Source organism: Mus caroli, chromosome X (assembly GCF_900094665.2).
Source record: "Mus caroli chromosome X, CAROLI_EIJ_v1.1, whole genome shotgun sequence".
NCBI lineage: Eukaryota > Metazoa > Chordata > Mammalia > Rodentia > Muridae > Mus > Mus caroli.
In genome coordinates, this window is record NC_034589.1 from 92,814,795 (window position 1) to 92,831,221 (window position 16,427).

The 16,427-nt window shown below is 37.5% G+C and overlaps 1 pseudogene; it reads right to left on the bottom strand.

Annotated features, from left to right (window-relative positions):
- Positions 1 to 5,813: 5,813 nt before the first annotated feature.
- Positions 5,814 to 14,701, bottom strand: LOC110286303 (annotated as a pseudogene).
- Positions 14,702 to 16,427: the final 1,726 nt, after the last annotated feature.

Consider the following 16,427-nt stretch of genomic DNA (forward strand, 5'->3'; position numbering starts at 1 on the left):
TATATATATATATATATATATATATATATATATATATATGAGATATATACATGCTTTAACTGATATTTGCTTTTGCTTCTTGTCTAAGGCTGCTATTATTTGATAGGTGGCTTACCCCCACAAAGGTCTATGTTTTAGAGTCTTGGTGTCTGGGATGACAGTGTCAGGAGGTGAGGCCTAGTGGGAAATATTTCGGTCACTGGGAGCATGTGCTTGAAAAGTATAAAGATAGTTCTTTCAGGTCACTGATGTAGTTCATATAAGAACAAGCATTTATATAAGTCTATACCTGGCTTCTGAAGTATAACCTTGTTATAACTATAATTAGTAATGTGCCTTTTACATATGCCCCTGTCATTCCAGTGCCACAATAAGGTAATGAAGCTCTGGATGTCTTGCTAGAGTACAAAAAGATGTCTGGATTTTCACCCTCCAAAACTGAGCTAAAACCTCTTCTCTATAATTATCATTATTGTGTATATGTGGCCATGATGAGCAAGTTGTACAAACTACAACTTTGGGGAATTGGTTCTCTCCTTCTGTCTTTGCTTGGGTTCCAGGGATTTAAAATTTGATCATCAGGCTTGTACAGTAAACTTTTTACCTGCTGCAACCTTCTCTTTTTAAGTACCCATGTTCAGACATTTTGTTATAATACTGTAGAATAAAATAATACATTGGTCTGTGCTCATTTTCAGAATTTGCTGACTAAATACATCTTTCTAGCTTTGACTTTTGGTCTTTCTATATATTCACCTTGTCCTTGCTTTCCTTCAGATATCCGTTTTCTCAAATCATCCTAGATAGAAAAAATATTTAGAATTTTCCATACAAAGTTTTCTTTGTTACAGGCTTAGAAGGACAAGACTCATCTGCTGCAATCAATAGGTTAAAGAGCACAGTTGCAAAGAGGGACAACAAAGTCCAAGGAAATGAATGTAAATCATGCAAATGAAGACTCCCTAAAACTATGATAAGAAGACAAAGTCAGATTCTTAGGAAATGGAGTCTTTGAAGGGTCCCAAAAGAAGGATAACAAGAGATAAATGCTCAGTGAATGGAGGCCAGGTGACAGAGAAACCTCTCCAAGGGAAGGAAACAGTCTCGGGGTCAAGATTGTAACAGGGGGAACATGTGAAATGTAAATGAAGAAAATATCTAATAAAAAAAAGATTGTAACAGGAAGCACAAACCTCAGACAAAGGAGACTGCCTTGTAATTAGGTCAAATAACTGAACACTTGGCTCAACACCTTGTTTAAATGTACTCCAAGCCAAATTCTGGATGTTTTGAGCTACAACAAAATCTAATTCCAGTTTGAAGGGAACAGATGAGAAATTGGTCCAGTGTTTTATATGCTGTGAGTCAGCTAGGCCATGCATTTTAAAGCTATATTCTCTATAAGTACCACACACTCTCTGTTTTTTTGTCATTTGTATTCCTTTAATTTTTTTTTAATTATTTCAATGCTGCCATTACTGAGATAAGAGGAAAATGATTTAAATGCATTTCATCTGATCTAAAGAAAATATGAGATCAAAGATGGCCAAAGTTTCCTATGTTCAGCATCTCAGAGTTATTGATAGTCACATAAAGAACTTACCATCCATGAGAGAGAAAGGGTCGAACATCAATTCCATCCTATGTAGGCTTTGCTCTCCCACCAGTCCTTGTTAGCTGGCTCTACCACATTCTCTGTGAGCCCCATGATCCACATACACCTTGAATGCACAATTCGTAGAAAGGGTTGTCATAACCACTAAAAATTATGAACTCAGTGTCAAGATTTGAACTTTCTAACAATGATAGGGTATCAAATATTTGAATTGAGACATTTTGTAGGAATGAGAGAAAAAAATTCCTGTGATAAGGCTAGTCAGTCTTTACAAAAATACCAGTCCCTTTGTCCCTGTTCCCCAAAGATTCATATTGAAATTTTCATGTATAAAGTCTAAGTGTCAGCATTTGTTTTAAAGGTCCTTGTATATTTTGAACATGCAGTTAACGGGATAAAGAGTTGATCTAGTTCAAACTTCTCCGTCTAAGTACAGGTAAATGAGGATTCACATACAGGAAAAAGAATGTGCTAGGTGTCATGGGAGATTAGTCAAGGAAAGTAGAATATAAGTATCCTGTTTCCTTATCCCATGCTCTCTGTCTTCACATTGCTTTGCAATGTAAACTAGCATTGCAAACCAGAGGTACTGCTAAACCTTTTTTCCCATTTTTATTGGTTATTTTATTTATTTACATTTCAAATACTATCTCCCTTCCCAGTTTTCCTTCCACAAGCCCCCCATCCCCTCCTGCCTCCCCCTGCCTCTATGAGGGTGCTCCCCTACCCGCCCACCTTTTAAGCACTTCTAACTAGCAGAAAGATCACCACAACCTTTCCATTCACTCTTTTTCATATATGTCTCACACAATAGCAAACTGAGATGATGTCTTAGAAATTGTATAGTGATTGCTACGTATGTGAGATGAGATACTCAGACCCAAGGAACCTTTCACATCAGAATATGGGAATTTTATTTATGAAAGGATTCCAAAAATTTTATCTGCTTTTGGAAAGAACATATTTCTAAATTCTTAAAGAGGTCCACAGAGTCTACATAATAATCATTCTGATTTACATTATTATAAACTTAACATCATTATAAAGCCTTTTGTGATTACAAGAAGAACAAGAAAAACAGCCCTATTTGGGTCATCATCTGAACTAATTTCTTCTGGTGATAGAAATGCAAATTTAGGGAATATGAATGATGAGAATTAAGTTCCACACTGCCCTTCAGAATGATTATACTGATTTAGACTTACAAGAACAAGTAGAAATGATCAGTCCTCTTCATTTATTTCACAAAGAGAAAAGCCTTGTATTTTACCTTACTGATACCATATTTCATATATTAATGAATGACTGTATTACTGTGGTTTCCCTATTCATATCCTTTTGACAATTTTAATACACAGAATTCTAAAATGACCCAAGTTCTCCCTTGCATACATGCTTCCCCCTAGAATGTAATCAGTGCCTGTGAATAGGATTTAATATGTATTCTGTGTATGAGGTATGTCCTAAGTAAAAGATGATGAGATCAGTCAAGGACAGTTCAAAAAAACCTACAGAATCAACTAACCTGGGCCCAGAGGGGTTCACAGAGACAGAACTGCCAACCAGATAGCATACATGGGACTGACAATAGGCCCTCAGCACATATGTAACAATTATGTAGCTGGATCTTCATGTGGAACTCCTAAAGAGGGAGAAGGGGCTGCCTTTGGAACCTTTTCCCTTAATGGGACTGCTTTGTCTAACCTCAATCGAAGATGTGCCTAGCCTTACTGCAACTATATACGCCAAGGTTGTTTGATATCCATGAGAGACCTCCCCTTTTTTAAGGAGGGTAGAGTGGTGGGGGCAGGAGAGAGGGTGGGGCTGGGAGAAGAGGGAGGGGAAGTTATGAGCTGCAATCAAGATGTAAAGTAAATTAATAACTAATAAAAGATTGACAATTAAAAACAGATCATGAAATCATCAATTTTATGTTTATGTTATATTATATACATAACTAACCTTTAATATAACAGTGGAAATGGATTCTTCATGTTATGACAGAGTTCCACAGTTAAGAACTTATGATGACATCTAAGGATACTGATTCCCTTTCTATAGCTGACAACAAGGAAGTAAATGGAAACCCTGCCCTACATCCATAAATAACTTAATTCTGCCAATATACTGTCTCTGTGTGCTTGAAATAAGATTACTGAACCCAAGAAGTGCTGATATTTTGCCACTTTAAAACTCTGAGTTTGAAGAAGCCTCCTAGTATCTATGGTTTCCTCTTTTAATATTCTCCCTTGTGACACTTCATAAAAATCTAACCTCCAGGTTGTGAGAAACCTACAGTACATAAATATACCACTTGTAGGCATCTATCATAACAGCTCCAGTTATTCTAGCACCAACTCTCAGGCATACCAGGAAATCATCTTAGATTCAGAAAGTGATGGAATATGTAGGAAGAGAACTACTCAGCCACATCCACAGAATTATAAAAGTGATTTTATTTCAATTCATTGTAAAATATGTTTTTAAGCCAATAAATTTTGTAGAACCAAAAATTTACTTGGCATGTGCCATGAAAACCATTATAGACATATACCCAATGCATTTGTTCTGCAGGAATAGATAACCAAGTATATATGAGCACATGTAATCCGCTTATGGAATAACTAGTATTATTATATCTATTTGACAAATGAGGAAAAGATAATGATACTTAATTGTCTCAATATTACAATGCTTACAAATGAATGGATTGTAATATTAGCTCGGAGTTCCTATTCCTAATCAAGACCTTCTTATAATTGCAAGATTTTGTTTATGAATGCAAAAATCCTAGTAATATTAACAAATATATCTTATATAGTGGACTACTTCTTAATTTGGTGTGGGAACAATAGAGAAAACAAGTTGAGCACTAGCATGCATGCCATAATTCCCCACTCTGTTCTCTGTGTGTGTGTGTGTGTGTGTGTGTGTGTGTGTGTGTGTGTGTGTNTGTGTGTGTGTGTGTGTGTGTGTGTGTGTGTGTGTGTGTGTGTATGTACACACACTGGTAAATTTTAAATAACACTGGCAGAGTCAAATCACAAAATGTCCCAGAATACAGAGCACAAAAAATCCTAGAAACAAAATAAGAATTGAAAGGTCACCCTAAAATGGTAATAATCTTTAAGATAAAAAAAAAAAACATTTTATCAAAGGCAGTGAGCATATTTGGAATAATTTAAATGAGATTACAAACAAGGTACACAGTGGAGCATTCTCAAACCACATTGATCAGGAAGATGCTGCTTTGTGGCTGAAGGCACAACACCAGAGACACAAATGAACCCCAGTCTCCAGAGGATCTCGAATGGACCACCTCCAGGTGAACAGAATTTCTCACAATTCTCTTCCAGGACAGAAATTAATATATACTCTCTGTTTGTAGAATGTCCAGGGAAAGGAACCACATTGGCACAGGGAGCATGGGTGACAGGAGAAACAGGATGGGGGATTACCTCCACATCACCCATCCATATAACATCAGCTGTCACCACACACAGTGCTTGGTCTAGTGGGGAAAGGGTAAGCTGTCTCCTCTGGAACTACTTATCACTTGGATAAAGCTATCAGAGGTATGCGACCAACAAACCAAGGATAAGAAGCTGGAACTACAGGTGTTCCTACCCTCCAGAGCAATACAGTGCCACTGCCCTGTGTAGGTCAGGCGAGAGGGAACTGTGAGTATATTCCTGGTTCAGTTGTACTGATCATGGTGCCAGGACGCATGCCATCCTCAAGATTCTCCATGTAGGTGAGTGAGAGTTCCCCTAATTTTCCTCCAAGTGCATGACCCTTCATTTGGGTCAGATATTCACATCAATGTGTCTGCTCACCCCTGCTAGGAAAGCAAAGCAATTATTTGTATGTCCTACTAGCTCATGTAGGATCAAGGAGTGGCTGTTGAAATTTGGGTGACAGAGCTGTACACTCTCCTGAAGAGACACCCTCATCCCAGCCAGATAGGCTGCGACAGTGGAGAGACCTTCACTCCAGCTCCGTGGGCAGGCCCTTAGTTTCCAAATCAAACTAAATCAATAGATTAAACAGATGTAGATTCATGTGACAGTAAAGAAGATTCAAGGTTTCATATTCTTTAGATGTCTACTTATGCTGCACTGGCTATTAAAAAGTTATGTGCAACTTCAAGATAAAAGGCACCAGCAGTTTCTTAGAAGAGTCCTCATCTTCTGGCGCTTTAACAAGATAGAACTCTCTGGGGCTTCTGACTCAGTTGGCTATTAATTAAATCAAAGTCAATGACGATCTTGCTCCATTTCAGTGTGAATTTTCTGAATGTAACCCCAGGCAATTTAATCATGAGCCTAATGCCCATTGTCTGTTCACTGTCATGGTATTTATCTGACATGAAAATAACTTCTTGTATACCTTCCTGGATGATGAACTCAGCATGTTCATTACATGAGATCAAAACAGTGATCATATTGCAGCCCTTCATATCAGCTGAATTCTTGTTCCTGATGGTATTCAGCTTGGCATGGCACACATAAAGATATTTAGTAGTCATCTATTTTCTGCTGTTCTCCAAGACAATAAGTTGTCACTGAACCCATTTCACATTCCATTGTATCGAATCCCAAGAATGTTGTTTTCTGTATTCTGGGAATTTGGATTCTTGCTTCACTGAGCTGGTAAGAAAGCCACCACCATGAAATATTCAGGCCATTCCATATAGTCATCCCCCCCCTTTTTTTAAAGGAAATATATGTTAGGTCTAGAAGTCACATGCTACCTTAAGCAGCTTTAGAATGAGGAAACTCACTGCAATGCCACCAGTCTAGGGAGAAACTGCTACACCTCAGCCCTAACAGGAGGCACAGACCAAACAACTTCCTCATCTCTGCTACAGGTTCTCCTGTCTCCATCCTCCCCACCACATGGGTGCCAGAAGAGACAGGGGGCACACCCTCCTCATTCCTCGATGAGCCCAGAAGTGGCCGCTCATGTGCAACCTGAGCTGAGTAAAAGCTGGGTCTTCTGTGAGGGCACACACTAGCTATCTCTTCTGCCAGTCCATCCCTGAGCCCTACCCTTGCCACAGCAGTGCTGAAGAAGGAAGTTGCACGGGGAGCAGGGGGGTAGGGGTGGGGCTGGGGCTCTACTCTTGACTATAGATGTAACACAATCATTTCTTTCAAACACCTGTTGCTGTGACTCCCCTCCTATGATGAACTTTAACCTGGAACTGAGAGCAAAATAAATACTTTCTCTTTGTGTTGTTTAGTTAAGATATTTTATCACAGCAATAGTAAATGAAACCAAGATAAAATATTAAAATGATAAAAATAATAAGAAATCATACATATTAAATTAACCACTATAACTGATTCTAGGAAAGAAAGAAGTAAAATGGGAATGATGTGACACATAAAGAAAAATTTAATATTACCTATAAAAGTAAACTTTAAGTACATTAAAAAAGTTTTTGCAAAGCACCCAACAGTCAGCTTGTGAGCTTATAGAATACACTAATGGAGACAAACAGAATAGGATTTATGGAGAGATTCAGGCAGCCTCTCAGAGGCATGTCACCAGGCAGAAAGGAGCCACAGATGTGAATGGGTGTGAGGATTGGGGAGCCTATTAGGATTGTGGGCTGGGATCTAAAGAGCTAAGTATTCAAATATCTGTTTCAGTTTCCAAATGATAGTAAACACAGTTCCCATTTCAGAACTTCAAGTTAGTCACTAAAAATAAAATGGATGTCTGGTCACATCTGCCAACAATTAGAAGAGATATTGGCACTGACTATAGTTTTGCCTCTGATGAGAAAAGATCTTGGCTGGATCCCCACAATTCTGCTTCCTTGACCAGCTGCAGACCATCATGCTATGTCCTCAAAGAATATACTGCTCAGAGAATAGACACTCCAGGCCAACATACACTTTCTATTTCATTTCAGTGGTCTCAATGTAGCTCCCTGTTCCTTCTTACTCCAGATTCAGGCTGGACCAGGCTGGGAATGTTCGAGAACAGAGTTGTGACTCAGGAGCTGACCCTCTCACGTGCTCCCACACAGGTTGCTAAGAATGTTATAGAGATTGAATCTTTTGATCTCCAATTTCCAGATCATCCTGAAAATCATGCCTAATGGGGAATTAAAGCCTATCTTTCAACCTCCTGCTCTTTATAATTTCTATCCAATGACATCTATTTTATTTCTTTCTCCCTTCTGGAGTTGAAGAAACCTGAGTGTCCCCCTAGAGCTAGAGTAACACTATTATTCTTTACACAATGCAACACTCCTATAATATACAGAACATGGCACCTACTTTATTTGAGTATTTGAACACTCCTTTCAATTTTTTTTATTTTTATTTTTTTAGTTCTGCCTATTCTTTGCAACTTTTTTTTTCAGTTCTGGCAAACCCTGGACCTTGTACATTCTCACTAAGTGTTCTACTACTGAATTGGTGCCCCAGACTTGCCACAGTTCTATTTTAGTTTGTAGTATTACTACATTAGAAGTTGAAACCGATGAGCCAATATTTCTATAGCACCCACCATGTGCCAAAAAAAAAAAAAAAAACCTTAGAAAAATAACAATCTAAGAATGACATGACCTGGGTGTAGTCCAGAAAGTGTGAGGCAAAAAAAAACAAAACAAAACAAAACAAAACAAAAAACAAAAAAAAAAAAACCAAAAAAACATAAAACAGTGCAGCAGTAAGCATGTCCTGTTATTTAGTAACACAGCAAGCTGAAGACTGTGAGCTTCAGTGTAAACCAACATGTTTGAGGGTATAAAGGGGCTCCGTGGAGGACAAGATGAATGAAACAAGGAAATAGATGCTCTTAGATAGTAATCATCCTTAGAATTAACTAAAGTCTGTTTTCCTTTCTACCGTGGAAAGAGAATTAGATACTGCCTACTCTAGTAAAGTTCAAAACAGAGCTGAAGCCCCATAGGAGGAACATCAATATGAACTAACCAGTACCCCCAGAGCTCCTTGGAACTAAACCACCAATCAAAGAAAACACATGGTGGGACATGTGGCTCTAGCTGTATAAGTAGCTGAGGATGGCCTAGTCAGTCATCAATAGGAGGAGAGTTCCTAGGTCCTGTGAAGGTTCTATGCCCCAGTATAGGGGAAGGACAGGACTGGGAATGGGAGTGGGTGGGTTGGGGAGCGGGGAGAGGGGGGATAGGGGTTTTTCGGAGGGGAAATTAGGAAAGGGGATAACATTTGAAATGTAAATAAAGGAAATATCTAATAAAATATATAATAAAAACAGAGCTGAGTCAATATTTTGACTTATTAAGTCGAATTTCACTTGCCCTATAAGTTTGGCCAAGTATGGGAATGCTTAAAAAAAACTGACAAGAATGAGTAATGGGGCTGTCTGATTAGTTTTATTTCAACTTCACATAATATAGAGCCATTTGAGTGGAGGGAACTTCAGTTGAGAAAATGCCTCCAAAAGATCAGTCTGTAGACAAGCCTGTAATGCATTTTCTTAATTAGTGATTGATGGGGATGGGCTCATCAACCCATTCTTGGTAATACCACCCCTGGGCTGCTGGTCCTGGGTTCTACAAGAAAACAGGCTGAGCAAGACAGGTTGATCAAGCCGTAAACAGCCGTCCTCCATGACCTTTGTATGAGCGACCAGATTCATGCTCTGTTTGAGTTCCTGTCCTGACTTCCATAGATGATGAACAATGATATGGAAGTGTAAGCAAAATAAACCCTTTACTCACCAACTCGCGTTTGGTCACCATGTTTCATGGCAGTAATTGTAACTCTAACTAAACAGCGGCTCAGGAAGTAAAAGTGACTTGTTTGATCCCCAAATCTCAAATGATAAAAGAAGAGAACTGACTTCCCAAAGTTTCCTTCAGATCTTCCTGTATGCAACAGCACAGGTGGATCTCCACACATACACAAATGCAAACAAAAATAAATAAAGTATAAAAAAAACAAAAGGAAAGGAGCTCACAGCATAGGCTTGCATAAAAGAATTCAGATATCAAATCAATATACATTGGTAATTTCCAATTAGAAAATATTCTAGAAAGATAATATTTATAACGTCAACCAAGCCTAAAATAAAATGTTTAGACATAAACCTGACAATACATGTAGTACTAATATATAACAGAAACCTATAAAACTTATTTAAGGGTATTTTAATATTTGAATAAGTATAGAGATATGTATTGACATGTACAGGCCAACTAAGCATTAACTTAATGGCTATGCTCTCCAAATTGCTCTATAAATGCTAAAAGATCTCAGTAAATCTAATTTGTTTTATTTATATAAAAATTAATGAGATCATTTTAACTTATTTGGAAGAGAAAATGCATAAATATTGCCAAGAAATTTTGGAAATAAAAGTAGAAAAAAAGATAGGTCCTAAAAGATATCAAAACTTGTTAAAAGCTATAATAACTAAAATTTTATAATGGTACTAAATATTTTTAGTTAATGGAATAAATTGAGAGGATACCAGGAATAGACACTATAAATGCAGATCTAAATAGATGTAAATACAGATATTGATGTGAGCTGATGTATGGTAGAGGTGATAGTTCACATTAATATGAAAAAAATAGTTGGAGTTAATTCATAAATTGGGAACATCTGCTTATCCTTTAAAAAATATTCTTGCCAGGTGGTGGCGATACACATCTCTAATTACAGCACTCAGGAGGCAGAAGCAGACAGGTCTCTATGAGTTTGAGGCCAGCTTGATCTACAAAGCAAGTTTCAAGACATCCAGGGCTACACAGAGAAACCAGAAACCATGTTTTGAAAAAAAATCAGCATAAATATGTGTGTGCACATATGGATATATTAACTAATGTATTAATATTAATAACTAATATTAATATATTAATATATTTGATATATTCATTCTTATCTGACACTATTTGCAAAAGTTACCTAGTCTTACTGTAACTTATTATGCCATGTTTGGTTGATATTCATGGGTGGCATGCTCTTTTCTGAAGGGAAACAGAGGGGAAGATCTGGGGGAGAGGGAAAATGGGGGAGGAGGGACTAGCAGGAGAGGAGGTAGGGGAAACTGGGGCTAGGATTTAATATACGACAGAAGAATAAATAAATACATACATACATACATAAATACATAAAATGATGAGATACTAATTTTATAACAATCAAAATTACATTTCAATGCTTCATTGGCATATATTAATTATACATAATAATGGGTGGTAATTTGACATATATATGTCAATATAATTATATATTTATATATATATAATATAATATAATATAATATATAATAATACAATATATATAATAAATATATATTACTCTGATCATATTTGCTCTTCATTACCTTCTCTCGTTCCTCTTCCTTTCCCACTATGTCTTCTTCATGTCTTTTATTTATTTATTGGTGACCAAATGTTCGTCAGCATCACAGTTACTTACAGGAACATAGATGAGGAATTATTTATAGAAGCATGGGTCCTTTTCCAGTGTCTACATTTTGTAGGCCTTTTACAGTTAATCACAGCAACTGTGTGTTCAGAAACACTATGACTTGTAAGGCAAAATTCCACAGCACTCGACCCCCTTCCTTTGGCTCTTACATTCTTTCTACCAAAAATAAATTACTGTTTTGGTTAACAAAAAGTTGTCGAACAATATTTATGTTATGAAATAATTTACATTTTAAACAATATAAAATAAAACCATATGCGTGTATACTGTGATTTCAGATCATCATAAAAGCCATGCCAAAACAGTACTAAAGGAATAGGAGAGTCATTGGAACCCTTGGGTGTGATAAAAAGGAAGGCAGCAGTAATCAGGGACAGCCTTCTGCCTTCATGAAGGTCTGATACATGTAAAAGGAGAGAGGTGCTGAAAATCTGAGAATACTTTTGCCAAGCTAATTTAGAGCCCATTAGCAAAAGTCCACTGGAGAAATCACCTCTAGTACTCCCTGAATGCTCAATGTTGGGCTCTGAACATTCTGGAGGAAGCATGATTTCAATCTTCGTGATGTACTGAATCCATACATATTGCACTTCAGTTTGTCAATCAACTAAATCCCCTGATGCAAGTTCTCTTAAAGGGACAGCTGAATGACACATCTTCCTATATACAATGTATCTATACACGTTTATGTCTGTAAATGTATGAGGAAACTCTAGAAGGATAGCAATATCTATCGCTGATAAACAATGGTACATCTGTTAAAAAAAACTTATAAATAAAAGGAAACCTACAAAGATACATGCAACTTGAATAGATCACACAAGAATTATGCTGACTGTAACAAGCATGAAATGCTTGTATCATTCCCCCTTTACATTTGTTTAAAAGCTCTCTAAAGGGCAAAAATATAATTCCAAAGAAAATATCAGTGATTTCTACTGTTTGAGGTGAGGTAATGAGAGGGATGATTGGTGAGAAATAGAGAATCACAGATATAGTGTAAGTTGAAGGGTTTTTGTACAGATATATTCAGTTGTTCCAGAACCACAGAAGCATTTGTTAGAAAGACTTTCTCAACTGAGTGGCATCAAAAGTGAACTGTGCTAAGTGTTAAACTCCTTTGATATCTCTGTTTATCCTTTCACCACTAGCACATTGCCTTCGTTTTTCTAATTTTCTTATGTCTTGAAAAACAAGAAAATGTTTTGCATTGATTAAAACACTGTTGATTGATTTCTTTGTTGAACAGAAACTTTTTCAATTTCATGCATCCCATTTGGCAATTTTTTTTCCGCACTTACTGACCTATTAGAGTTGTATTTCAAAATCCCTGGCCTGTGCCTACATTGTGAATATTTCCCTATGATTTCCTTAAGTAGTTTCAAAGGTCTAACACAAAGGTCCTCCAGAGGTAGGGGTGAGATGTCATCTTCTACATGTAAATATCTAGTTCTTTTCATCAGCATTTGTTGAGGAAGCTGTCTGGCCTATAATGTATATTTTTGGAACCTTTTGATAATAAAATGGCCACAGAAGACTGTGTTAATTCCTTTATTCTTTATTACATTCTATTGTTACTACATACTTGTTCAGTGACCACTATTATCTTCCCTTTCTGTAAAATTAGCATTGTAGTTTTCACCTACAAGTAAGAACATGCATGTTTTGTATTTCAGTGTCTATCTTATTTTGCCTAATTTCTAATTTCTCCCAGCTTGTAAAATAAATGGCAATATTTTTTAGGATCAAACAATACCCCTATTTATGTGTGTGTACCTTTATCATCTTTGTTTTGTTTATCTGTCAGTTAATGGCTCAATTGATTCCATATCTTAGCTGCTCTACATGATGCTAAAATAGACTGTCCTGTTTGGGGGCATACTTCTTCAGTGTCTTATAGACACTTGTCCCTGAGCAACTTCTTTTAGTCCATGTAGCCAAAAACACAGAAGGATTTCAGCCATAATTTTCTGTATCACGATACTAAGCCACAAGTGTGGTTTCCCCAGGAGTAAGGTAATAAACGTGGAACAGCTACTCCATATTGCTCACTTTCTCAAAGTGCAGATTCCTGCTCTACACATGCATTGTTTTTCTTTGCTACTCAGCAACCTTGAACCACTGTTTTATTGTTTTATCCCCAGAGTTTTCTGTTACTATTTCAGTAACTGATCTCTTAAAACCTTATTTCTCTATTTAAGAGGCAGTATTAGAAATATATACATCCAAATTCATGTAGTTATTATGTGATACACTATGGCTTCAAAAGTAATTCTTTAGCCAGGTGCAGTAGTCACCTGTCATAACACCACTTAGGGGGCTGAGTGATACTGTCATTAACTCAAGGCCAGTCTGAACTACACAGCAACACCATATCTCAAAAAGCAAAAAGAAAACTTTCCTTTATACTATTCAATTACTTGCAAGCTAATTCTTGCAAAATTTATACAAACTATTGCTACTAAAGTTTCATCCACAGTTACCGTGATATTTCCACCTTGAGAACAATTCTTGGGCGATTCTGTGGCAATGCCCAACACCTAGACCAGTAAAATAGCAAGAGCTATATGCCCTCCCTTAAGTCAGTTACCTTTGAATCACCATTTCCTCCTGAGAGCTTTCCTTCCAGCTTTATAGAGTCATAAACACCATGGCACCAGCTTCCCTGGGCACAAATTGCCTTAAGAAATTGATTTATACTCACTGAACCACCAGAAACAAGGTTAGAAACCAGAGTCAATTTATTAATTTTCAATGAGCAACATCCCTCCTGAGCCAGCTGAGAAATCATGTCGGCTTACCATGATCAAAAGATTTGGAGTGAAGACAGGCAGGACAAACTGGATGTTCAGAAAGAAAAAAAGTTTGGAATCCCAACAGATCCTCCCAGCCACCTCTTGCTGAAGTTACAGATGTCTGCTGCCTGCCTCAGCCTGAAACCAGGGAAGATATTTTAGACTCAGCAGCAAATTGAAATCTGGAGTTAGAATTTCTCCCCAGTTTAGTTGTGAAAGTTTTTAATCTAGTTATTGCTAAATTTGAGACTGTTCTGACTTGTTCCTGTTCTATCAAATTAGATTGCAGGAACTTTTTTTTTTTTTAATATTTTTTATTACGTATTTTCCTCAATTACATTTCCAATGCTATCCCAAAAGTCCCCCATACCCTCTCCCCACTCCCCTACCCACCCATTCCCACTTTTTGGCCCTGGCGTTCCCCTGTACTGGGGCATATAAAGTTTGCAAGACCAATGGGCCTCTCTTTCCAGTGATGGCAAGTTTATTTCCTTCTGACATCTTCTCACATGCCTATCATCTCGCACTCACTACTCAGTATACCCTCTTAGTCCTTCCTCACCACAAGCCTTTATTATATTTTTTAGGGCAGCTGGGGTGGATCCTAAAGCAACATAACAAGCAAGCAGTCTACTATGGAGCTATGTTTCCACTCTGTTCCAGAGCTAATTTCTCCTATCATTTACTTCATTCCAGTCAGAGTCTTGATCTGACCTACCTGTAACCCAGACTCTCCTCACTTTCAGCAACCTCCCCTCACCAACTGAGCCTCCACAAACTATGCCATGGTCTGTTACATCACTTTGTTCCATTGTCAGTGCTATCATCATCACCACCACCACCACCACCATTATTAACTTTATAAATTAAGGCTATTTTTGAAGCTTCAATAGTTTCCCTTTTATTGAAAATAGAATATTCTCTCATACAATAAGTTCTGATTACAGTTCCCCTCCCTCTACACCTTCCATGTTCTCCCTACCTAGCTTCTCATTCAGATCTACTTGGTTTCTGTCTCTCACTAGAAAAGAACAAACTTCTAAAAGATAACCAAACATGACAAAATAAGATAATAAGATGAAGCAAAAATTATATCTAAGTTGGACATGGTAGCCCCATAAAAGGAATAGAGCTCTGAGAGAAGACACAGGAACCAGAAATCCCACCTGTTCACACAATCAGATGTCTCAAAAACATACTAAACTGAAATCTATAATATAAACACAGTGGACCTGGTGCTGACCCTTGCAGGCTCTCTGTATGTTGCTTCAGTCTCTGAGTTCATATAAGCTTTGCTCAGTTGATTTAGAGAGCCTTGTTCTCAAGGAGAGGGATTTGGTGGAGATATCCAATTTAAAGCTGTGTGTATTCCAAGGTCTCTTTGTTAGTCTCTGTATTTGTTCTCATCTGCTGCAGGAGGAAGCTTCTCTAATGATAACTGAATAAGACACTGATCTATCAGTATAGCACAATATCATTAGGGGTCAGTTTATTAGTACTGGTTTTTGTTTGTTTGTTTGTTTTAATACCAGTAGTGTTCAGTTTTACACTAGGTCTCTTGGATATTTAGTCTCCAGTTGTTTTTCCCCCTAGCAGTGTTGAGTATAAATTCCATCTCATGGAGGGGTCCTTAAGTCAAATCAGATATTGGTTGGTTACTCCAACAAGCTTTATACCACTATTTTCCTAGCATACTGTTCAGGAAAGACAGCATTGTAGATTATAGAGTTTGTGGCTGGATTGGTGTTTATATTTCTTTTGATAGTCTATAGATTACCTTGCCATACCAAAGACACCAGAACATAGGGGTAAAGGTTTTATGTAGGCACCAACTTGACCTCTCCAAGTTCAATGAGTCTTGTGAGTGTTGTCTTCAGTAATGGGACCTTGCTGTCTGTTTGTGGAGAGATATCTAATGTCTTGGCAAAAATCGGTTCTCATCTGCTGCAGGAGGAAGCTTCTAGGTATTTCCATGGGACCCCTTTAGCCAATAACTCTGTTGAATATAACCCATGCCTGGTACTGAAAGGTTCATTGGATGATAAGATACAGCCAGTTAGGAATCACCTTGAGTGAGGTAACCCAGATCCAGAAAGATATATATGGAATGTATTTACTTATATGTAATATTAGCCATTAAATAAATAATAACTGACCTACAATTCGTTGACCCAGATAGGCTAAGTATAGAAGGAACTTGGGTGGGGTAGACAAATGGATTTCCTTGGGAGGGGGAAATAGAATAGATTTTATAAGTGGACTGGGTATGCAACAGGAGGCTCAGGTAGGGAGCAGGAGTGGAGATGGGTTGAGGGATGTTATGTATGAAAAGACAACTAGAATTGAGGGGCATTTGAGGGATGGTATGGAAACCTAGTAAAGTGGAAACTTCCTAAGATATATGAAGGTGATCTTAGTGAGGTCTCCAAATAATGAGGAAAAATGGAGTCGCAATTGGTCATCCCTTGTCATAGTTTCTAATGCATAGTTTTAGGGGAATTCATTTAAAGTATATGATGTCTATGTGGCCCTAGACCTTTAAGTCACATCATTTTGAGGAGTTTGGACAACTCAATA